The 25,825-nt window shown below is 32.7% G+C and overlaps 4 non-coding genes across 4 annotated transcripts; all 4 read right to left on the reverse strand.

The window, feature by feature from the left end:
- Positions 1-15,308: 15,308 nt before the first annotated feature.
- Positions 15,309-15,382, reverse strand: TRNAN-GUU (transfer RNA asparagine (anticodon GUU)). The gene has a single exon. It is a non-coding gene; the product is annotated as a tRNA-Asn (tRNA).
- A 2,085-nt stretch (positions 15,383-17,467) lies between these two features.
- On the reverse strand, positions 17,468-17,541 carry TRNAN-GUU (transfer RNA asparagine (anticodon GUU)). The gene has a single exon. It is a non-coding gene; the product is annotated as a tRNA-Asn (tRNA).
- A 4,239-nt stretch (positions 17,542-21,780) lies between these two features.
- TRNAN-GUU (transfer RNA asparagine (anticodon GUU)) lies at positions 21,781-21,854 on the reverse strand. Its single transcript has one exon. It is a non-coding gene; the product is annotated as a tRNA-Asn (tRNA).
- A 2,086-nt stretch (positions 21,855-23,940) lies between these two features.
- On the reverse strand, positions 23,941-24,014 carry TRNAN-GUU (transfer RNA asparagine (anticodon GUU)). Its single transcript has one exon. It is a non-coding gene; the product is annotated as a tRNA-Asn (tRNA).
- Positions 24,015-25,825: the final 1,811 nt, after the last annotated feature.

The raw sequence follows: 25,825 nt of genomic DNA on the forward strand, positions 1-25,825 counted from the left end.
GATTACTCGAGTTTAGACATAAAACAGATTTTCAAGTAGTGAATAAGTTGTAGAGATAGATTTATTCATTACTATTCTTTGATATTGAACATTAAAGGTTGCTATATTGATAGTTAGGTGGAGAGATCGTCTAAGGATCAATATAGTAACTATCACGATATCATTTAGACATAAATGACTTTGAGAGGATATTTGAACATCATCAATAATCTTGAATCTAATTATTTATCATCGGGGAATCATAGATATTTGAAATAGTGAACTCCAATCTTGCCAAGCTTTTATATTTGTCTAAAACCACTTAATAGTTTTTGTTAACATTTATTAACAAGATATTTTCCAAACAAAACAACCCTGTTACTTTCTAAACTTATAACATTTGAATTATAGAACGGCGGTAATATTACCCAATCTCTGTGGATACGATACAAAAATATTTGCCAAAGATATACTCTTTCAACAAATTGGCGCCGTTGCCGGGGATTGGTGTCGATATTACAAGCATTGCAATAATTCTTTGTTTTAAGTTGTGTTACGTTTATTACTATCCCTCTTTTGTTTCACTTGGTTTGTTAGTTTTGTAGATTCTAGTGCATGCGAGGAAAAGCAACCGAGGAGCAACTTCAATTCGATCCTGAAATTGAAAGAACACTTCGGAAGCTCAATAGCAAAACACGAAGAAGAAGGAAACTAGCCGAAGAGAGGAACCGGAGAGAAGAAGCATCTACTTCCGCACTTGTTCCAATCGAAGAAGTGGTTGTAGAGGCTTGTGAAGGAAACATGGCGGAGGATAATCGTACCGAAATGTCCGCTAATAGTCCAAGAAGGAATGCTCAATTTGCCCGTGGAGGAAGGAATACGGAGATGAAGACCGGAATCCTCCAACTTCTCTATGCAACTCCATTCACCGGAATGGATCACGAAGATCCGTATACCCATCTCATCAAATTCTATGAGATTGCGGGTTCTACGGGAATAGACGAAGCGGGTGAAGAAACGTTATTCAAAAGGATGTTCCCACACTCCTTAGTGGGAAAGGCAAAGGAGTGGTACCTTGATCAAGAATCAAGAGTGATGACGGATTGGAACTTGTTAGAAGAAAAGTTCTTAGAAAGATACTTCCCTCAATCCCGATTCATGGAAGCCAAGACGGCTATAGCGGTATTCACTCAAGGAGGAAACGAATCTCTAAATGAAGCTTGGGAGAGATTCAAATCAATGTTGAGGAAGTGTAAGGGACATGGTTTTGATGAGCTTACTCAAATCCATATCTTTTTGAATGGTCTCCAATCAACCCATAAGACACTTCTGGACGCCACCGCGGGTGGTTCGCTTATATCAAAAACTGCGGAAGAAGCTAAAGTCATTATTGAACGGATGGCCCGTAATGATCATCAAGGTCAACATGATCGAAGCCCTTCACAACGTAAGCCTGGAGTTTTAGAGTTGAATACCAATGATGCCATCCTTGCACAAAACAAGCTACTCTCTCAACAAGTGGAGCTTCTTACTCAACAAATGGCCAAGCTTCCACAGCAAATAAAAGAGATTCAAGGGTTTCAAGTTCAGCATCAAGTAGCATGTTGCGAGTTATGCCAAGGGGATCATCCTACTGGTTTTTGTCCTCCACCTCAAGAAGAAGTCAGTTATGTGAACAACCAAAACCAGGGATATCAAAGACAACAGCCTAACAATCAAGGCTATCAACCAAGAAACAACCAAGGCTACCAACCGTCAAGGTTCAACAATCAGAATTATCAACAGCAAAGCCCTTACCAACAACCAAACTCTCAAGGTCAGCAGTCGCAAGGAGGAAATTCCAAGCTAGAAGACACTCTTCAACAATTCATGCAAGCTTCTATGGCAAATCAGAAGAGTAACGAGGCGGCAATTAAAAATCTGGAAAATCAAGTAGGCCAACTCGCGAAGCAGCTGTCGGAACAAAATGCAGGGCCTTCTTTCTCTGCTAACACTCAACCAAATCCAAAGGAGCATTGCAAAGCAGTCGTCACAAGGAGCGGTAAAGCGTTGGTAAGTGAAAAAGGTGAAGGAATTGTAGAAGAGAACACCACTGATGGGATGCTGGAAGAAACAGATATAGTTGGTGCAAGGGAAAATGCTTCTGGAAATGCTCAGTTCGCGCCGCGAACCACCTTCGCGCCGCGAAAAGAGCAGGTTTTGCCCACTGCTGTGCAGACTGATTTAGAAGGAAAAAAAGATGCTGAATCAAAGAAAAAGAAGAAATCTGAGAAGGGAGTGAATGTCATTCCAACTCAACATCTACCCTATCCACATGCTCCATCAAGGAGAGACAATGCTAGGCACTATGCACGGTTCATGGACATCTTCAAGCAACTCCAAATCAACATTCCATTTGCTGATGCATTAGAACAAATGCCACGGTATGCTAAATTTATGAAAGACATTCTTACCAAGAAAAGGCGACATGTGGAAGATGAGACCATCATTCTTGATGCACGGTGTAGCGCAATCATCCAGAAGACTTTACCTAGGAAGGAGTCCGACCCGGGCCGGGTTGTTCTACCGGTAACCATTAGAAGCACATACGTTGGGAACGGTTTGATAGATTTGGGCTCTAGTATAAATTTAATTCCCCTTTCTATTGTCAAACAATTGGGAAATGTGGAGATTAAATCAACAAGAATGACCCTACAACTAGCAGACAAGTCTACAACCTCACCATACGGAATTGCCCAAGACATGCTCGTAAAAGTGGACAAATTTTTGTTTCCGGTGGATTTTGTAATAGTAGAGATGGATGAGGATCGCGATGTACCTTTAATCCTTGGAAGACCTTTTATGAAGACCGCTCGGATGATGATCGACATAGATGATGGGCTTATGAAGGTTAGAGTGCAAGATGAAGAGGTGACTTTTAACCTTTTCGAAGCAATGAAACATCCAACTGACAAGCATGATTCTTTTCGAATTGATGCAAGTGAAGAGGAAGTAGTGGAGGTCGTGAATCAAATCCATATTTCTAATCCTTTGGAAAGATCCCTTATCGGAGCATACAATGTGTTAACTGACAATGAGGAACGAGAGATCGAAGCGATGTTGCACGAGCTAGAATCTTGTGGTGAGCTGGCCTATCAAGAAGAATTAGTGGAAGATTTGGATGCAAAGAAGGAAACTGAAGAGCAAAAGTTAGAATTGAAGATGCTTCCGGCACATTTGAAGTATGTGTTTCTTGGAGATGAGTGTACCAAACCAGTGATTATAAGCAACACATTGTCCACGCAAGAGGAAGATAAGTTGATTCAAGTATTGAAAAAGAACCAAGGTGCGATAGGGTGGGTTTTATCCGATTTGAAGGGTATTAGTCCAGCATATTGCATGCACAAGATAATGATGGAGGAAAATTTCAAACCGGTTGCGCAACCTCAGAGGCGTTTGAATCCATCAATGAAAGAGGTGGTTCGGAAAGAAGTTGTCAAACTTTTAGAAGCAGGAATGATTTATCCCATATCTGATAGTGCATGGGTGAGTCCGGTACAAGTGGTCCCCAAGAAAGGCGGAATGACGGTGATCAAAAACGATAAAAATGAGTTGATTCCGACGAGAACAGTGACAGGGTGGAGGATGTGCATCGACTATAGAAGGTTGAACCAAGCCACAAGGAAAGATCATTTCCCACTACCTTTCATGGACCAAATGTTGGAGCGGCTCGCCGGCAAAAATTTCTACTGTTTCTTGGACGGATATTCGGGGTATAATCAAATTTCAGTAAATCCGGCAGACCATGAGAAAACAGCTTTTACATGTCCTTTTGGCATCTTTGCCTACCGAAGAATGCCTTTTGGATTATGTAACGCACCGGCCACATTTCAACGGTGTATGCAAGCTATCTTTTCAGACTTGATAGAAGAATGCATTGAGGTGTTCATGGACGATTTTTCTGTTTATGGATCATCTTTTGAAATGTGTTTAAAGCACCTTGATGTAGTTCTGGAGAGATGCGTGGAGACCAACCTAGTGCTCAACTGGGAAAAATGCAATTTTATGGTCACTGAGGGTATAGTACTTGGTCACAAGATTTCTTCTGAAGGGCTAGAGGTGGACAAGGCCAAGGTGGAGGTTATTGAAAAGCTGCCACCTCCAACTAACATCAAAGGAATAAGAAGCTTTCTAGGACATGCCGGGTTCTACCGGAGATTCATACAAGACTTCTCAAAGATCGCAAAGCCATTGAGTAATTTACTCAACAAAGGTACGCCTTTTCTTTTTGATGAGTCATGTCTTAAAGCCTTCTTAGATTTGAAACAAAAGTTGATCACCGCACCAATAATCGTAGCACCAAACTGGAATCTTGATTTTGAACTCATGTGTGATGCTAGCGATTATGCAGTGGGTGCGGTGTTAGGACAAAGAAGCGATAAAGTTTTCCATGCCATACACTATGCTAGTAAGGTGTTGAATGACGCCCAAGTTAATTACGCAACAACTGAAAAAGAATTACTAGCCATAGTATATGCATTGGAAAAATTTAGAGCTTATTTGATTGGTTCAAGAGTTGTAATCTACACTGACCATTCTGCAATAAAATATCTGCTTACCAAGCCGGATTCAAAACAAAGGCTTATTCGTTGGATCCTTTTATTACAAGAGTTTGATCTAGAGATTAGGGATAAAAAAGGTTCCGAGAACTTGGTAGCAGATCATTTGTCTCGTTTGGTCAATGTAGAAATTACAAACAAAGAAGAAGAGGTGAGAGAAGAATTTCCAGATGAAAAACTCTATGCGATTCAAGTGAGGCCATGGTTTGCTGATTTTGCTAACTACAAAGCAACTGGTTTAACACCAGAAGACCTCACTTGCAATCAAAGAAGGAAATTCTTAGCTGATGCAAAATATTATGTCTGGGATGACCCTTACCTTTTTAAAGTAGGGGCAGACAATATTTTGAGAAGGTGTGTAACAATGGAAGAATCAAGAGACATTCTGTGGCACTGTCACAACTCTCCGTATGGAGGTCACTATAGTGGTTTGAGAACAGCCACTAAAGTACTCCAATCGGGTTTTTATTGGCCATCTTTATTCAAAGATGCGCACGAACATGCGAAGAGTTGTGATGCATGCCAACGGAGTGGTGGAATAGGAAAACGGGATGAAATGCCTCTAACCAACATGCTAGAAGTAGAAGTTTTTGATTGTTGGGGTATTGATTTCGTTGGCCCATTCCCCTCTTCTTTCTCTAATGAGTACATCTTAGTAGCTGTTGATTATGTTTCGAAGTGGGTGGAAGCAAGTGCCTCACCCAAGGCCGATGCCAAAACTGTGATCAAATTTTTAAAGAAGAACATATTCTCACGTTTTGGTGTGCCTCGAGTGTTGGTGAGTGATGGAGGCTCACACTTCTGCAATACACCCTTAGAAAAAGTTCTGCAACATTATGGTGTAAAGCATAAGGTGACCACTCCTTACCACCCACAAGCGAACGGTCAAACTGAGGTTTCAAACCGGGAAATCAAACGGATACTTGAGAAAACAGTTTCGAACTCAAGAAAGGATTGGTCCTTAAAACTAGATGAGGCTTTGTGGGCATATCGCACTGCTTACAAAGCACCTATTGGGCTGACTCCGTTTCAACTGGTGTATGGGAAGACTTGTCATCTTCCAGTTGAAATGGAGCATAGAGCATTATGGGCTCTTAAGTTCTTGAACTTCGACTCCACTCTAGCTGGAGAGAGAAGGAAAGGTCAACTCCATGAGTTAGAGGAACTAAGGAACGATGCTTACCATTCTAATAAGCTGTACAAGGAGAAGACAAAAGCATACCATGATGGGAAGGTCCGCCACAAAGAGTTTCATGTTGGCCAGATGGTATTGCTTTTTAACTCAAGGTTGAAGTTGTTTCCGGGTAAATTGAAGTCTAAATGGTCTGACGGACCATTTGTTGTCAAGGAAGTACGGAATTATGGAGCCATTGTGATAGAGGACCCAAAGTCGCAAGAAAGCTGGACTGTCAATGGTCAAAGACTGAAAGTCTATCATAGCGGTGACATAAACCGTGATGTGTGTGTCCTTTCCTTATCTGGATCAAGCTAATTGAGGTACCGTCGAGCTCTTAACGACGTTAAACAAAGCGCTGGTTGGGAGGCAACCCAACGTTGTTAGTGTGCATTTTAAATTTCTCTGTTTTGTGATTTTTAGCTCTGTTGAAGTTTTAAAATTTTGAAGTTCTGTTTTTTGCAGTTCGCGCCGCGACCTCCTGTTCGCGCCGCGAACTGAATGAATAAATTTGAGTGGGTTCTGTTTTTTGCAGTTCGCGCCGCGAACTGAATGAAAAAATTTTAATTGGTTCTGTTTTATGCAGTTCGCGCCGCGACTTCCTGTTCGCGCCGCGAACTTTGCGGGACAAAAATCATTTAAATACTGTTTAGGTCAATTCCTTTTCATTTCAAACCTTCCTCATTTCAAATCCCTTTGCCGCGCTTTCACCCCAATCCCAAAATCCCACCATTTCTCAACATTTTTCAGTTTTCCACTCTTCCAATCTTCTTCTTTAGCAAGTGTAGAGATTCAAAAGGTATGTAATCTTCATTTTCTCTTTTCCAATACCTTTTTGGGTTTTTCAAGTTAGGGTTGGTTAGAAATCGAATTTCTCTGTGAATACTGTTTGGAATCGCTATGCATGTGTGAATTAGAATAGGATTAGGTTAGGGTTGAGTATTTTGGCTGGTTGGATGTGTTTAATCCCTCAATGGTGAAACCCTAGGAAGCTTTGGGGATTTCCTGAAATCGCAGGGTTCGCGCCGCGAACTATGAATTCCAGCAGCCATTTTCTTTTTGATTGTTGACTAATGCTGTCATATGTGTTTTGTGGTTGTGCTGGTTTTGATTGCAGATGTCTAAGAGAACTAAGACCATGGCACCTCCTCAGGCCCGTGCTATCCGAAGGTTCATCAGTGAGGAACACGAAGCACGCTTTGAAAGCCTTGTCAAGAGAACCATTTTACCTGAACGGTTTATCCGCCTGGCTCCAACTGGGGTGTATCACAGAGTGGTTGAGGCTTTTGAGCAAAGGAAATGGATGAAGTTATGCGAGCCGGAAGCCGCAATCAACTACGACCTTGTCAGAGAATTCTATGCGAATGCGATGCATCGCGAGGAGGGTACGACCTTCATTTACCGATCCAGGGTAAGGGGAAAGATTGTTTCATTTGGAAGGGATGACATTAATTCCTATCTAGGCCACCCCTTAACTCTTGGAGAGGGCGAGAGCTGTGAGTACAGTGTCATGGAGGTAGCCAACAGGTGGAATCTGGAAGAAGTCAATGCCACCTTATGTCTCCGTGGAAAATCTTTTGAAGTGAATGACCAAGGGCATCCGAAATTGTGGAAGAGAGAAAATTTCAATTTGGATGCTAGGGCTTTTTTGGTGCTACTGTTAACCAATATCAGACCAAGAAGCCACACCACCACAATTCCTATGGATGTCGGTTGTCTTTTGTACTGCATCATGATCGGGAAGACAGTGGATGTTGCAGCCCTCATTTCAGGAGAATTGAGGAAGATAGTGTTAAGCGGAACCAATTTCGGGGGCAAAGCTGGTGTGCTAGCCTATCCAGGACTCATCATGGGACTGTGCCGTAGGGCCAATGTTCACATCCCTGAGGAAGTACACTTCTCGATCACTAGTGTGATCAGTGACGCTTATTTGAACAGGTTTCTGCAAAACCCGAATGAAAAGACTGATGCAGCTGGTACTTCTTCCTCTCGAGCCAGAGCCAGATCCCGACCTCAACCTCAACCTCAGAGTACCCCAGGTTTTGATCAGATGGCTTTTGCCAACTACTGCTGTGAGAACTTTGAGGCCTCCAGGAGGTCTCAATCATTTCTTTTTGATGCCATGCAACAGCAGTTCCAGAACACGTTTCTGGCACCAGAGGCCCGAACTTTTCCATCGCAAGCTGATTATGCAGCTTATGCTAATTGGCCTTTGGGCAGGCCAAATTTTATGGGGGGTGCAGGAGGTAGTGCTGACCCAAATGAGGAGATGGAAGATGTTCTCGGAAGTGTAGGTGGTGATGAAGAGGAGGAGGATTGAATTTGTGGAGTTTTGAGAGTATTGTTTGTTTGTTTGAGTTTCTTTTTGCTAATTCTGTTTTTATTTTTGGGAATTTTGTAATGTACTTTTTGGTGGCTCTAGTTCACCATGACTTTATCTTAGCACTTTAATTTTTCTTTAGTATTTTTATAATTGCATGAGTACTTTTTGAAATTTAAGTGCGTTTTTAATCAAATTGGTCTACCAACAGTTCTATTTAATTGTTCTTACGCTTAAGTCAAGCCTAAAGCAACCAAGAATTGTTCGCAAAGAAAGAAGCATAGGATACTTCAAGTGGTGATGATAAGAATTAGTGTCGGCATTTCAAGGTACACTTTATCGCTTTCTAGACTTAACATGAGTAGTTTAATGGTGTGTGCAAAATTTCAGTTCATAATTCCATTGAAGTATATGTCATTGTGAATCAAAATAGGACTTAACCATTTGTGAGGAAGCTTTCCATTGTACACTAAAAAAAGCGGGAAACCGAGCATTATTTTGACTCATTCTTATCATGCTAAATCATGCATCAATCTAATGTTGTGTGAAATTTTGAATATGATAGAGGCATTTTTTGTGAGAAAAACCACTTGACCAAAAAGCTTAAATCAACGAACCTTGTGAGGAGTAATCCTTAGTTAACCCCCTTTGAGCTTGTTAGGATTTATTTGATTGATCATTGTAAAATCAATTGAAAATTGTGGAATAAATGAATCCTAATTTCTTTCGTGTCAGTTGAAACCTCAAACCGAGTTGTTTGCATAATTTTGCCTTTTGCTTATGTCTAAGTAGGGAGCATTATTGAATAAATTTGTTTTGAAATCTAAAGTTGGGGAGAGTAAAGTGAAAAGTTGATTAGAACTTGGAAAAGTGAGTTTCTTTGAAAGGGTAAAAATATGAAAAGAAACAAGAAAAGAAATCACCCTTGGAACCATAGAGCATAGAAAAAAATTAGAAAAAGAAAAGGAAAGGAAATGCTCATGGTTGTGTGGATTTGAAAAGAAAAAGAAAAAGAAAAAGATAGGGATCAAAGAAAAGGAATTTGTGTAGAGTGAATCTTTGGAATGCTCCCTTAGGATAGACAACTTTGTTGAATTCTCTTAATCATATCCTTTCTTGTAACCTAAACCACATTACAACCTTGAAAGACCTCTTGATTCTCATTTTTCACATGATTTGGTACTTGTTGTGATAACCGCATGATTTGAGTTGTTGTTGATTTAACTGCTTGGATGAGTGAAAGTAACCCTTCATGTTATTCATCAATATTGATGTGTGCGTAAGTTTGATTCAATTTTGACATGTATGACTTTGAAATCCTTGGAATGATTTTTGCACTTTACCATTTCCCTTATTTATGTTTTGTCTAGAGTTGAGATAAGTGAATTGAGAAAAAGCCAAACGCTTTTGAACCATTTGAATGTCCTTGATGAATTCTTGTTTAAATCTTTTGTGTCATGACTTTGGTTGTAAGGGTGGACACTTTTGTTTAGGGACAAACAAAATGCTAAGTTGGGGAGAGTTGTTAGGGACCAATTAGTACTACTTTTTATACCATTTTATTGGTCCCTTTTACCAAGTTTTGATGTAATTACACACTTTTATCTTCATTAATTTGTATAAATGCAATTAGGTTTAATTTATTTTGTTTTGAATAGTTATTTCACATTTTTTGTTAGTTGTGTAGAATTATGGATAAGCAAGACCTTGGTTTCAACATGGCATTTTGGAGGAAGCTTGCCAAACAAGGAAGCTGGGAAAGCAACAGTTCGCGCCGCGAAGGCTGCGAATCCAGCAAGCTGACCAAGGGTCAAAGGTGCTGCTGTGCAGAAAAAGTGATTGCCATTTTGATGTCTGCCTGGGAAGTGCTTTTCTGCTGCAGATGACAATGTCCAATTAGGGAAATGTCAACCTTTTTGGTAGAGACAAAATAGTTTAACCTAGGTTTTGAAAAACATTATTCCATTCATTCACACATTGTGCTGTAGAGCTTTTGCAATAGAGAAAACAAAGTTTTTCTTCTAAAAACCTTCTGCTTTGTAACAATGGTGATGAGGAGCTAAACTCCCTTTTGTCAAGATTGGAGGTAGTAGCTATTCTCATCTGTCTATGTATTCACTTTGATTTATATATGAGATAGAGATTGTTGATGTATTGATTACTGTTTTTGCTTTTAGTTGAAAACCAGATTTGAGTAGTTGTCGAGAGAGATTACTCGAGTTTAGACATAAAACAGATTTTCAAGTAGTGAATAAGTTGTAGAGATAGATTTATTCATTACTATTCTTTGATATTGAACATTAAAGGTGCTATATTGATAGTTAGGTGGAGAGATCGTCTAAGGATCAATATAGTAACTATCACGATATCATTTAGACATAAATGACTTTGAGAGGATATTTGAACATCATCAATAATCTTGAATCTAATTATTTATCATCGGGAATCATAGATATTTGAAATAGTGAACTCCAATCTTGCCAAGCTTTTATATTTGTCTAAAACCACTTAATAGTTTTTGTTAACATTTATTAACAAGATATTTTTCCAAACAAAACAACCCTGTTACTTTCTAAACTTATAACATTTGAATTATAGAACGGCGGTAATATTACCCAATCTCTGTGGATACGATACAAAAATATTTGCCAAAGATATACTCTTTCAACAATTTCCAATCTAAAGACATCGTCCATGCTGGTCCAATGTGGCTATGCAATCAATATGTCATGTGGATATCTTCTTCCAAAAATGTATTGTAGTTTAATAATTATTTTGAACATCGTTTCCTAGATTATAATATTTAAAATGTGTCTTAGACAAACCCATGTGTAATTCTGACATATATTGACAAACTATTGATATTTTATAAGGTAATTAATAAGTAAGTTGTGTTTTAATAATTATAGGCTTATTTAAAGATTCTTGAAATATAATCTATTATTTGTGCTCCGAGATAGTGATAATTCTCATGACGTTGAAAAGACTTAAGAAATTATTTTAACATTAAAAAATGTTATAATTTAAAATTTATGAAAACGCTAAAAGGAGGGGTTGAACCCTGACCTTGTGGTTAACAGCCACATGCTCTAACCAACTGAGCTATTCCAGCTACGTTTATACATTGATTTTGATTTCTTTATATTAATCTAATTTATTCAAATTTCAGTACCGCGCATACTTGAGAGTATGCATAAACTCTATGTCAAAAGCTTGCAACGTATTTATCTTTGAATTGAGTATGGACATAAACATGACATCTTCTATGTCTAACAACAAGATCTAACCAATGGATAGTAACAGAATGTTCCAAAAACTAGTTTTCAAAGTTTTTTGTTAATATAAATTTAACATCAATTTGGCATTGATAATATTTTTTAAGGAGATAATAGAATTTCATGTTAAAGATAGCGTCCAAGTTGATTTGAAGTCGGACACGTATACAAGACATCTTATGAATCTCCACTCCCATATTTCATATTGTAATTTATAAATTATATTAATTTCACATTCATAAACAAATATAGCGAAAAATGTATGTTAGACACATGCTTTGGTATTTGTTCCAGTTGTTGGCTTGTTGTATTGTCCTTAAAGGACATAGAATCAATAAGTTATTTTCCAATGATTTGAAGATTTCTTGGACATTCTTGAATAATGGTAGATAAATTTCCCTTTGAGGAAATTTATAATACCCTTACCTTGAACACACTTTAACAATGATTTTAACACATTTCTCGACAGAATTAATCATAAACTCCATTATCTTAATTTAATATTCTTCTATAGTCCTTTAATTAAAAAAATGTTACAAGTTAGTCTCTTAACTTCACTTATGTTATCCTATTTGGTCTCTTGCATCAATTTTCGATAGAAAAATGTTAAGTTCCGGTGACGTGGCGTGTCAATAAGACAATTCGTACAAAACCGAGTCAACATATTTAGTTAAAATAGATACACTGTTCAAAATGCAAAGGTTTCATTTTCAGAGGTTAAAACCAAACACGCAAAATTTGAATAGTGTATGCGTTTTTAATAATATACTACTCCAGCCTAGTTTATAACCAAAAAAGACAAATTTTACGCTTATTAAGTAATATAGTTAAGTGCATTTACCTTTCTTAATTTAATGTGAGAGAGACAACACAATTACTAATATACCCTCAATTAAATTGTTTTCTAATAACAATATTAAGTAATTAATGCAGGAATACTTTTGGAATAAAGGCATTAAATGCACCTAGATTTGTTGACATTTGCTTATATTTAAGGCCAAAAAAATTAGAAGACTTTTGCTTATAAATAAGGCCGGAGGGAGTACGAAGCTTGAAGAGAGCTAATAATATATAGCCGATTTAGGCATATTAAAGAACTACAACATAATTAGCTAATGGTAATAAACTTTTGAAAATTAACGTATAAAAATTTATGAAGTTCCTTAGAAGGACAAAAAGATAAAATTAAATATTATTTTTTTTTTGAAAATGCGAGAATAGGGAATTGAACCTCCAACTTTATGATTATTAGGGTTAACTTTCACACATTTTAACCAATTATGATATTACAACTACCATTATAATATCTATTATTTATTCTAATTTACCTAACTCATGTTTCAGTAACTAATAGACTTGAAAATAATCATCAATGTTTTGTCAAAAATTTACAACAAATGTATCTTTAAACCTACTATTGACATAAACATGATCTCTTCAATAAATAACAACAAGATAGTAATTGGATATTTCAACGACTCTTTTTTAAATAAATATTCAAACTAATTCAAACATCACTTTTATATTTATGAAGAATTATTATATACCTAATAGATTTCCAATCTAAAGACATCGTCCATGCTGGTCCAATATGGGTATGCAATCAATATGTCATGTGGATATCTTCTTCCAAAAATGTATTGTAGTTTAAGAATTATTTTGAATAATTATAGGCTTATTTAAAGATTCTTGAAATATAATCTATTATTTGTGCTCCGAGATAGTGATAATTCTCATGACGTTGAAAAGACTTAAGAAATTATTTTAACATTAAGAAATGTTATAATTTAAAATTAATGAAAATGCTAAAAGGAGGGGTTGAACCCGGACCTTGTGGTTAACAACCACATGCTCTAACCAACTGAGCTATTGCAGCTACGCTTACACATTGATTTTGATTTCTTTATATTAATCTAATTTATTCAAATTTCAGTACCGCGCATACTTGAGAGTATGCATAAACTCTATGTCAAAAGCTTGCAACGTATTTATCTTTGAATTGAGTATGGACATAAACATGACATCTTCTATGTCTAAACACAAGATCTAACCAATGGATAGTAACAGAATGTTCCAAAAACTAGTTTTCAAAGTTATTTGTTAATATAAATTTAATATCAATTTAGCATTGATGATATTTTTTAAGGAGATAATAGAATTTCGTGTTAAAGATAGCGTCCAAGTTGATTTGAAGTCGGACACGTATACAAGACATCTTATGAATCTCCACTCCCATATTTCATATTGTAATTTATAAATTATATTAATTTCACATTCATAAACAAATATAGCGAAAAATGTATGTTAGACACATGCTTTGGTATTTGTTCCAGTTGTTGGAATGTTGTAATGTCCTTAAAGGACATAGCATAAATAAGTTATTTTCCAATGATTTGAAGATTTCTTGGACATTCTTGAATAATGGTAGATAAATTTCCCTTTGAGGAAATTGATAATACCCTTACCTTGAAGACACTTTAACAATGATTTTAACACATTTCTCGACAGAATTAATCATAAACTCCATTATCTCAATTTAATATTCTTCTATAGTCCTTTAATTAAAAAAATGTTACAAGTTAGTCTCTTAACTTCACTTATGTTATCCTATTTGGTCTCTTGCATCAATTTTCGATAGAAAAATGTTAAGTTCCGGTGACATGGCGTGACAATAAGACAATTGGTATAAAACCTAGTCAACATATTTAGTTAAAATAGACACACTGTTCAAAATGCAAAGATTTCATTTTCAGAAGTTAAAACCAAACACGCAAAATTTAAATAGTGTATGCGTTTTTAATAATATACTACTCCAGCCTAATTTATAACCAAACAATACAAATTTTATGCTTATTAAGAAATACAGTTAAGTGCATTTACGTTTCTTAATTTAATGTGGGAGAGACAACACAATTACTAATATACCCTCAACTAAAATGTTTTCTACTAATAATATTAAGTAATTAATGCAGGGATACTTTTGGAATAAAGGCATTAAATGCACCTAGATTTGTTGACATTTGCTTATATTTAAGGCCAAAAAAATTAGAAGACTTTTGCTTATAAATAAGGCCGGAGGGAGTACGAAGCTTGAAGAGAGCTAATAATAAATAGCCGATTTAGGCGTATTAAAGAACTACAACATAATTAGCTAATGGTAATAAACTTTTGAAAATTAACGTATAAAAATTTATGAAGTTCCTTAGAAGGACAAAAAGATAAAATTAAATATTTAATTTTTTTTGAAAATGTGAGAATAGGGAATTGAACCTCCAACTTTATGATTAGTAGGGTTAACTTTCACACATTTTAACCAATTATGATATTACAACTACCATTATAATATCTATTATTTATTCTAATTTACCTAACTCATGTTTCAGTAACTGATAGACTTGAAAATAATCATCAATAATTTGTCAAAAATTTGCAACAAATGTATCTTTAAACCTACTATTGACATAAACATGATCTGTTCAGTAAATAGCAACAAGATAGTAATTGGATATTTCAACGACTCTTTTTTAAATAAATATTCAAACTAATTCAAACATCACTTTTATATTTATGAAGAATTATTATATACCTAATAGATTTCCAATCTAAAGACATCGTCCATGCTGGTCCAATATGGGTATGCAATCAATATGTCATGTGGATATCTTCTTCCAAAAATGTAGTGTAGTTTAAGAATTATTTTGAACATCGTTTCCTAGATTATAATATTTAAAATGTGTCTTAGACAAACCCATGTGTAATTCTGACATATATTGACAAACTATTGATATTTTATAAGGTAATTAATAAGTAAGTTGTGTTTTAATAATTATAGGCTTATTTAAAGATTCTTGAAATATAATCTATTATTTGTGCTCCGAGATAGTGATAATTCTCATGATATTGAAAAGACTTAAGAAATTATTTTAACATTAAAAAATGTTATAATTTAAAATTAATGAAAACGCTAGAAGGAGGGGTTGAACCTCCGACCTTGTGGTTAACAGCCACACGCTCTAACCAACTGAGCTATTCCAGCTACGCTTACACATTGATTTTGATTTCTTTATATTAATCTAATTTATTCAAATTTCAGTACCGCGCATACTTGAGAGTATGCATAAACTCTATGTCAAAAGCTTGCAACGTATTTATCTTTGAATTGAGTATGGACATAAACATGACATCTTCTATGTCTAAAACAAGATCTAACCAATGGATAGTAACAGAATGTTCCAAAAACTAGTTTTCAAAGTTTTTGTTAATATAAATTTAACATCAATTTGGCATTGATGATATTTTTAAGGAGATAATAGAATTTCATGTTAAAGATAGCGTCCAAGTTGATTTGAAGTCGGACACGTATACAAGACATCTTATGAATCTCCACTCCCATATTTCATATTGTAATTTATAAATTATATTAATTTCACATTCATAAACAAATATAGCGAAAAATGTATGTTACACACATGCTTTGGTATTTCTTCCAGTTGTTGGGATGTTGTATTGTCCTTAAAGCACATAGAATAAATAAGTTATTTTCCAATGATTTGAAGATTTCTTGGACATTCTTGAATAATGGTAGATAAATTTCCCTTTGAGGAAATTGATAATACCCTTACCTTGAAGACACTTTAACAATGATTTTAACACATTTTTTGACAGAATTAATCACAAACTCCCTTATCTTAATTTACTATTCTTCTTTAGTCATTTAATTGAAAAAATGTTACAAGTTAGTCTCTTAAATTCACTTATGTTATCCTATTTGGTCTCTTCCATCAAATTTTGATAGAAAAATGTTAAGTTCCGGTGACGTGGCGTGACAATAAGACAATTGGTACAAAACCGAGTCAACATATTTAGTTAAAATAGACACACTGTTCAAAATGCAAAGGTTTCATTTTCAGAGGTTAAAACCAAACACGCAAAATTTAAATAGTGTATGCGTTTTTAATAATATACTACTCCATCCTAATTTATAACCAAAAAAGACAAATTTTACGCTTATTAAGAAATATAGTTAAGTGCATTTACGTTTCTTAATTTAATGTGAGAGAGACAACACAATTACTAATATACCCTCAATTAAATTGTTTTCTACTAACAATATTAAGTAATTAATGCAGGAATACTATTGGAATAAAGGCATTAAATGCACTTAGATTTGTTGACATTTGCTTATATTTAAGGCCAAAAAAATTAGAAGACTTTTGCTTATAAATAAGGCCGTAGGGTGTACGAAGCTTGAAGAGAGCTATTAATATATAGCCGATTTAGGCATATTAAAGAACTACAACATAATTAGCTAATGGTAATAAACTTTTGAAAATTAACGTATAAAAATTTATGAAGTTCCTTAGAAGGACAAAAAGATAAAATTAAATATTGTTTTTTTTTTTTTAAAATCCGAGAATAGGAAATTGAACCTCCAACTTTATGATTATTAGGATTAACTTTCACACATTTTAACCAATTATGATATTACAACTACCATTATAATATCTATTATTTATTCTAATTTACCTAACTCATGTTTCAGTAACTAATAGACTTGAAAATAATCATCAATGTTTTGTCAAAAATTTACAACAAATGTATCTTTAAACCTACTATTGACATAAACATGATCTCTTCAATAAATAACAACAAGATAGTAATTGGATATTTCAACGACTCTTTTTTAAATAAATATTCAAACTAATTCAAACATCACTATTATATTTAAGAAAAATTATTATATACCTAATAGATTTCCAATCTAAAGACATCGTCCATGCTGGTCCAATGTGGCTATGCAATCAATATGTCATGTGGATATCTTCTTCCAAAAATGTATTGTAGTTTAAGAATTATTTTGAACATCATTTCCTAGATTATAATATTTAAAATGTGTCTTAGACAAACCCATGTGTAATTCTGACATATATTGACAAACTATTGATATTTTATAAGGTAATTAATAAGTAAGTTGTGTTTTAATAATTATAGGCTTATTTAAAGATTCTTGAAATATAATCTATTATTTGTGCTCCGAGATAGTGATAATTCTCATGACGTTGAAAAGACTTAAGAAATTATTTTAACATTAAAAAATGTTATAATTTAAAATTAATGAAAACGCTAAAAGAAGGGGTTAAACCTCCGACCTTGTGGTTAACAGCCACACGCTCTAACCAACTGAGCTATTCCAGCTACGCTTACACATTGATTTTGATTTCTTTATATTAATCTAATTTATTCAAATTTCAGTACCGCGCATACTTGAGAGTATGCATAAACTCTATGTCAAAAGCTTGCAACGTATTTATCTTTGAATTGAGTATGGACATAAACATGACATCTTCTATGTCTAACAACAAGATCTAACCAATGGATAGTAACAGAATGTTCCAAAAACTAGTTTTCAAAGTTTTTTGTTAATATAAATTTAACATCAATTTGGCATTGATGATATTTTTAAGGAGATAATAGAATTTCATGTTAAAGATAGCGTCCAAGTTGATTTGAAGTCGGACACGTATACAAGACATCTTATGAATCTCCACTCCCATATTTCATATTGTAATTTATAAATTATATTAATTTCACATTCATAAACAAATATATCGAAAAATGTATGTTAGACACATGCTTTGGTATTTGTTCCAGTTGTTGGGATGTTGTATTGTCCTTAAAGGACATAGAATAAATAAGTTATTTTCCAATGATTTGAAGATTTCTTGGACATTCTTGAATAATGGTAGATAAATTTCCCTTTGAGGAAATTGATAATACCCTTACCTTGAAGACACTTTAACAATGATTTTAACACATTTTTTGACAGAATTAATCACAAACTCCCTTATCTTAATTTAATATTCTTCTTATAGTCCTTTAATTAAAAAAATGTTACAAGTTAGTCTCTTAACTTCACTTATGTTATCCTATTTGGTCTCTTCCATCAATTTCGATAGAAAAATGTTAAGTTCCAGTGACGTGGCGTGACAATAAGACAATTGGTACAAAACCGAGTCAACATATTTAGTTAAAATAGACACACTGTTCAAAATGCAAAGGTTTCATTTTCAGAGGTTAAAACAAAACACGCAAAATTTAAATAGTGTATGCGTTTTTAATAATATACTACTCCAGCCTAATTTATAACCAAAAAAGACAAATTTTACGCTTATTAAGAAATATAGTTAAGTGCATTTACGTTTCTAAATTTAATGTGAGAGAGACAACACAATTACTAATATACCCTCAATTAAATTGTTTTCTACTAACAATATTAAGTAATTAATGCAGGTATACTTTTGGAATAAAGGCATTAAATGCACCTTGATTTGTTGAGATTTGCTTATATTTAAGGCCAAAAAAATTAGAAGACTTTTGCTTATAAATAAGGCCGGAGGGAGTACGAAGCTTGAAGAGAGCTAATAATATATAGCCGATTTAGGCGTATTAAAGGTCTACAACATAATTAGCTAATGGTAATAAACTTTTGAAAATTAACGTATAAAAAGTTATGAAGTTCCTTAGAAGGACAAAAAGATAAAATTAAATATTTTTTTTTTTGAAAATGCGAGAATAGGGAATTGAACCTCCAACTTTATGATTATTAGGGTTAACTTTCACACATTTTAACCAATTATGATATTACAACTACCATTATAATATCTATTATTTATTCTAATTTACCTAACTCATGTTTCAGTAACTAATAGACTTGAAAATAATCATCAATGTTTTGTCAAAAATTTGCAACAAATGTATCTTTAAACCTACTATTGACATAAACATGATCTCTTCAATAAATAGCAACAAGATAGTAATTGGATATTTCAACGACTCTTTTTTAAATAAATATTCAAACTAATTCAAACATCACTTTTATATTTAAGAAAAATTATTATATACCTAATAGATTTCCAATCTAAAGACATCGTCCATGCTGGTCCAATGTGGCTATGCAATCAATATGTCATGTGGATATCTTCTTCCAAAAATGTATTGTAGTTTAAGAATTATTTTGAACATCATTTCCTAGATTATAATATTTAAAATGTATCTTAGACAAACCCATGTGTAATTCTGACATATATTGACAAACTATTGATATTTTATAAGGTAATTAATAAGTAAGTTGTGTTTTAATAATTATAGGCTTATTTAAAGATTCTTGAAATATAATCTATTATTTGTGCTCCGAGATAGTGATAATTCTCATGACGTTGAAAAGACTTAAGAAATTATTTTAACATTAAAAAATGTTATAATTTAAAATTAATGAAAACGCTAAAAGAAAAGGTTGAACCTCCGACCTTGTGGTTAACAGCCACACGCTCTAACCAACTGAGCTATTCCAGCTACGCTTACACATTGATTTTGATTTCTTTATATTAATCTAATTTATTCAAATTTCAGTACCGCGCATACTTGAGAGTATGCATAAACTCTATGTCAAAAGCTTGCAACGTATTTATCTTTGAATTGAGTATGGACATAAACATGACATCTTCTATGTCTAACAACAAGATCTAACCAATGGATAGTAACAGAATGTTCCAAAAACTAGTTTTCAAAGTTTTTTGTTAATATAAATTTAACATCAATTTGGCATTGATGATATTTTTTAAGGAGATAATAGAATTTCATGTTAAAGATAGCGTCCAAGTTGATTTGAAGTCGGACACGTATACAAGACATCTTATGAATCTCCACTCCCATATTTCATATTGTAATTTATAAATTATATTAATTTCACATTCATAAACAAATATATCGAAAAATGTATGTTAGACACATGCTTTGGTATTTGTTCCAGTTGTTGGGATGTTGTATTGTCCTTAAAGGACATAGAATAAATAAGTTATTTTCCAATGATTTGAAGATTTCTTGGACATTCTTGAATAATGGTAGATAAATTTCCCTTTGAGGAAATTGATAATACCCTTACCTTGAAGACACTTTAACAATGATTTTAACACATTTTTGACAGAATTAATCACAAACTCCCTTATCTTAATTTAATATTCTTCTTTAGTCCTTTAATTAAAAAAATGTTACAAGTTAGTCTCTTAACTTCACTTATGTTATCCTATTTGGTCTCTTCCATCAATTTTCGATAGAAAAATGTTAAGTTCCAGTGACGTGGCGTGACAATAAGACAATTGGTACAAAACCGAGTCAACATATTTAGTTAAAATAGACACACTGTTCAAAATGCAAAGGTTTCATTTTCAGAGGTTAAAACAAAACACGCAAAATTTAAATAGTGTATGCGTTTTTAATAATATACTACTCCAGCCTAATTTATAACCAAAAAAGACAAATTTTACGCTTATTAAGAAATATAGTTAAGTGCATTTACGTTTCTTAATTTAATGTGAGAGAGACAACACAATTACTAATATACCCTCAATTAAATTGTTTTCTACTAACAATATTAAGTAATTAATGCAGGAATACTTTTGGAATAAAGGCATTAAATGCACCTAGATTTGTTGACATTTGCTTATATTTAAGGCCAAAAAATTAGAAGACTTTTGCTTATAAATAAGGCCGGAGGGAGTACGAAGCTTGAAGAGAGCTAATAATATATAGCCGATTTAGGCGTATTAAAGAACTACAACATAATTAGCTAATGGTAATAAACTTTTGAAAATTAACGTATAAAAATTTATGAAGTTCCTTAGAAGGACAAAAAGATAAAATTAAATATTGATTTTTTTTTGAAAATGCGAGAATAGGGAATTGAACCTCCAACTTTATGATTATTAGGGTTAACTTTCACACATTTTAACCAATTATGATATTACAACTACCATTATAATATCTATTATTTATTCTAATTTACCTAACTCATGTTTCAGTAACTAATAGACTTGAAAATAATCATCAATGTTTTGTCAAAAATTTGCAACAAATGTATCTTTAAACCTACTATTGACATAAACATGATCTCTTCAATAAATAACAACAAGATAGTAATTGGATATTTCAACGACTCTTTTTTAAATAAATATTCAAACTAATTCAAACATCACTTTTATATTTAAGAAAATTATTATATACCTAATAGATTTCCAATCTAAAGACATCGTCCATGCTGGTCCAATGTGGCTATGCAATCAATATGTCATGTGGATATCTTCTTCCAAAAATGTATTGTAGTTTAAGAATTATTTTGAACATCGTTTCCTAGATTATAATATTTAAAATGTGTCTTAGACAAACCCATGTGTAATTCTGACATATATTGACAAACTATTGATATTTTATAAGGTAATTAATAAGTAAGTTGTGTTTTAATAATTATAGGCTTATTTAAAGATTCTTGAAATATAATCTATTATTTGTGCTCCGAGATAGTGATAATTCTCATGACGTTGAAAAGACTTAAGAAATTATTTTAACATTAAAAAATGTTATAATTTAAAATTATGAAAACGCTAGAAGGAAGGGTTGAACCTCCGACCTTGTGGTTAACAGCCACACGCTCTAACCAACTGAGCTATTCCAGCTACGCTTACACATTGATTTTGATTTCTTTATATTAATCTAATTTATTCAAATTTCAGTACCGCGCATACTTGAGAGTATGCATAAACTCTATGTCAAAAGCTTGCAACGTATTTATCTTTGAATTGAGTATGGACATAAACATGACATCTTCTATGTCTAACAACAAGATCTAACCAATGGATAGTAACAGAATGTTCCAAAAACTAGTTTTCAAAGTTTTTTGTTAATATAAATTTAACATCAATTTGGCATTGATAATATTTTTTAAGGACATAATAGAATTTCATTTTAAAGATAGCGTCCAAGTTGATTTGAAGTCGGACACGTATACAAGACATCTTATGAATCTCCACTCCCATATTTCATATTGTAATTTATAAATTATATTAATTTCACATTCATAAACAAATATAGCGAAAAATGTATGTGACACACATGCTTTGGTATTTGTTCCAGTTGTTCGGATGTTGTATTGTCCTTAAAGGACATAGAATAAATAAGTTATTTTCCAATAATTTGAAGATTTCTTGGACATTCTTGAATAATGGTAGATAAATTTCCCTTTGAGGAAATTGATAATACCCTTACCTTGAAGACACTTTAACAATGATTTTAACACATTTTTTGACAGAATTAATCACAAACTCCCTTATCTTAATTTACAATTCTTATTTAGTCCTTTAATTAAAAAAATGTTACAAGTTAGTCTCTTAACTTCACTTATGTTATCCTATTTGGTCTCTTCCATCAATTTTCGATAGAAAAATGTTAAGTTCCAGTGACGTGGCGTGACAATAAGACAATTGGTACAAAACCGAGTCAACATATTTAGTTAAAATAGACAAACTGTTCAAAATGCAAAGGTTTCATTTTCAGAGGTTAAAACCAAACACGCAAAATTTAAATAGTGTATGCGTTTTTAATAATATACTACTCCAGCCTAATTTATAACCAAAAAAGACAAATTTTACGCTTATTAAGAAATATAGTTAAGTGCATTTACGTTTCTTAATTTAATGTGAGAGAGACAACACAATTACTAATATACCCTCAATTAAATTGTTTTCTACTAACAATATTAAGTAATTAATGCAGGAATACTTTTGGAATAAAGGCTTTAAATGCACCTAGATTTGTTGAGATTTGCTTATATTTAAGGCCAAAAAAATTAGAAGACTTTTGCTTATAAATAAGGCCGGAGGGAGTACGAAGCTTGAAGAGAGCTAATAATATATAGCCGATTTAGGCGTATTAAAGAACTGCAACATAATTAGCTAATGGTAATAAACTTTTGAAAATTAACGTATAAAAATTTATGAAGTTCCTTAGAAGGACAAAAAGATAAAATTAAATATTTTTTTTTTTTTTGAAAATGCGAGAATAGGGAATTGAACCTCCAACTTTATGATTATTAGGGTTAACTTTCACACATTTTAACCAATTATGATATTACAACTACCATTATAATATCTATTATTTATTCTAATTTACCTAACTCATGTTTCAGTAACTAATAGACTTGAAAATAATCATCAATGTTTTGTCAAAATTTGCAACAAATGTATCTTTAAACCTACTATTGACATAAACATGATCTCTTCAATAAATAACAACAAGATAGTAATTGGATATTTCAACGACTCTTTTTTAAATAAATATTCAAACTAATTCAAACATCACTTTTATATTTAAGAAAAATTATTATATACCTAATAGATTTCCAATCTAAAGACATCGTCCATGCTGGTCCAATGTGGCTATGCAATCAATATGTCATGTGGATATCTTCTTCCAAAAATGTATTGTAGTTTAAGAATTATTTTGAACATCGTTTCCTAGATTATAATATTTAAAATGTGTCTTAGACAAACCCATGTGTAATTCTGACATATATTGACAAACTATTGATATTTTATAAGGTAATTAATAAGTAAGTTGTGTTTTAATAATTATAGGCTTATTTAAAGATTCTTGAAATATAATCTATTATTTGTGCTCCGAGATAGTGATAATTCTCATGACGTTGAAAAGACTTAAGAAATTATTTTAACATTAAAAAATGTTATAATTTAAAATTAATGAAAACGCTAAAAGAAGGGGTTAAACCTCCGACCTTGTGGTTAACAGCCACACGCTCTAACCAACTGAGCTATTCCAGCTACGCTTACACATTGATTTTGATTTCTTTATATTAATCTAATTTATTCAAATTTCAGTACCGCGCATACTTGAGAGTATGCATAAACTCTATGTCAAAAGCTTGCAACGTATTTATCTTTGAATTGAGTATGGACATAAACATGACATCTTCTATGTCTAACAACAAGATCTAACCAATGGATAGTAACAGAATGTTCCAAAAACTAGTTTTCAAAGTTTTTGTTAATATAAATTTAACATCAATTTGGCATTGATGATATTTTTTAAGGAGATAATAGAATTTCATGTTAAAGATAGCGTCCAAGTTGATTTGAAGTCGGACACGTATACAAGACATCTTATGAATCTCCACTCCCATATTTCATATTGTAATTTATAAATTATATTAATTTCACATTCATAAACAAATATAGCGAAAAATGTATGTTAGACACATGCTTTGGTATTTCTTCCAGTTGTTGGGAGGTTGTATTGTCCTTAAAGGACATAGAATAAATAAGTTATTTTCCAATGATTTGAAGATTTCTTGGACATTCTTGAATAATGGTAGATAAATTTCCCTTTGAGGAAATTGATAATACCCTTACCTTGAAGACACTTTAACAATGATTTTAACACATTTTTTGACAGAATTAATCACAAACTCCCTTATCTTAATTTAATATTCTTCTTTAGTCCTTTAATTAAAAAAATGTTACAAGTTAGTCTCTTAACTTCACTTATGTTATCCTATTTGGTCTCTTCCATCAATTTTCGATAGAAAAATGTTAAGTTCCAGTGACGTGGCGTGACAATAAGACAATTGGTACAAAACCGAGTCAACATATTTAGTTAAAATAGACACACTGTTCAAAATGCAAAGGTTTCATTTTCAGAGGTTAAAACAAAACACGCAAAATTTAAATAGTGTATGCGTTTTTAATAATATACTACTCCAGCCTAATTTATAACCAAAAAAGACAAATTTTACGCTTATTAAGAAATATAGTTAAGTGCATTTACGTTTCTTAATTTAATGTGAGAGAGACAACACAATTACTAATATACCCTCAATTAAATTGTTTTCTACTAACAATATTAAGTAATTAATGCAGGAATACTTTTGGAATAAAGGCATTAAATGCACCTAGATTTGTTGACATTTGCTTATATTTAAGGCCAAAAAAATTAGAAGACTTTTGCTTATAAATAAGGCCGGAGGGAGTACGAAGCTTGAAGAGAGCTAATAATATATAGCCGATTTAGGCGTATTAAGAACTACTACAACAATTAGCTAATGGTAATAAACTTTTGAAAATTAACGTATAAAAATTTATGAAGTTCCTTAGAAGGACAAAAAGATAAAATTAAATATTATTTTTTTTTGAAAATGCGAGAATAGGGAATTGAACCTCCAACTTTATGATTATTAGGGTTAACTTTCACACATTTTAACCAATTATGATATTACAACTACCATTATAATATCTATTATTTATTCTAATTTACCTAACTCATGTTTCAGTAACTAATAGACTTGAAAATAATCATCAATGTTTTGTCAAAAATTTGCAACAAATGTATCTTTAAACCTACTATTGACATAAACATGATCTCTTCAATAAATAACAACAAGATAGTAATTGGATATTTCAACGACTCTTTTTTAAATAAATATTCAAACTAATTCAAACATCACTTTTATATTTAAGAAAAATTATTATATACCTAATAGATTTCCAATCTAAAGACATCGTCCATGCTGGTCCAATGTGGCTATGCAATCAATATGTCATGTGGATATCTTCTTCCAAAAATGTATTGTAGTTTA

This window comes from Lathyrus oleraceus, chromosome 6 (genome assembly GCF_024323335.1).
Source record: "Lathyrus oleraceus cultivar Zhongwan6 chromosome 6, CAAS_Psat_ZW6_1.0, whole genome shotgun sequence".
Lineage (NCBI taxonomy): Eukaryota > Viridiplantae > Streptophyta > Magnoliopsida > Fabales > Fabaceae > Lathyrus > Lathyrus oleraceus.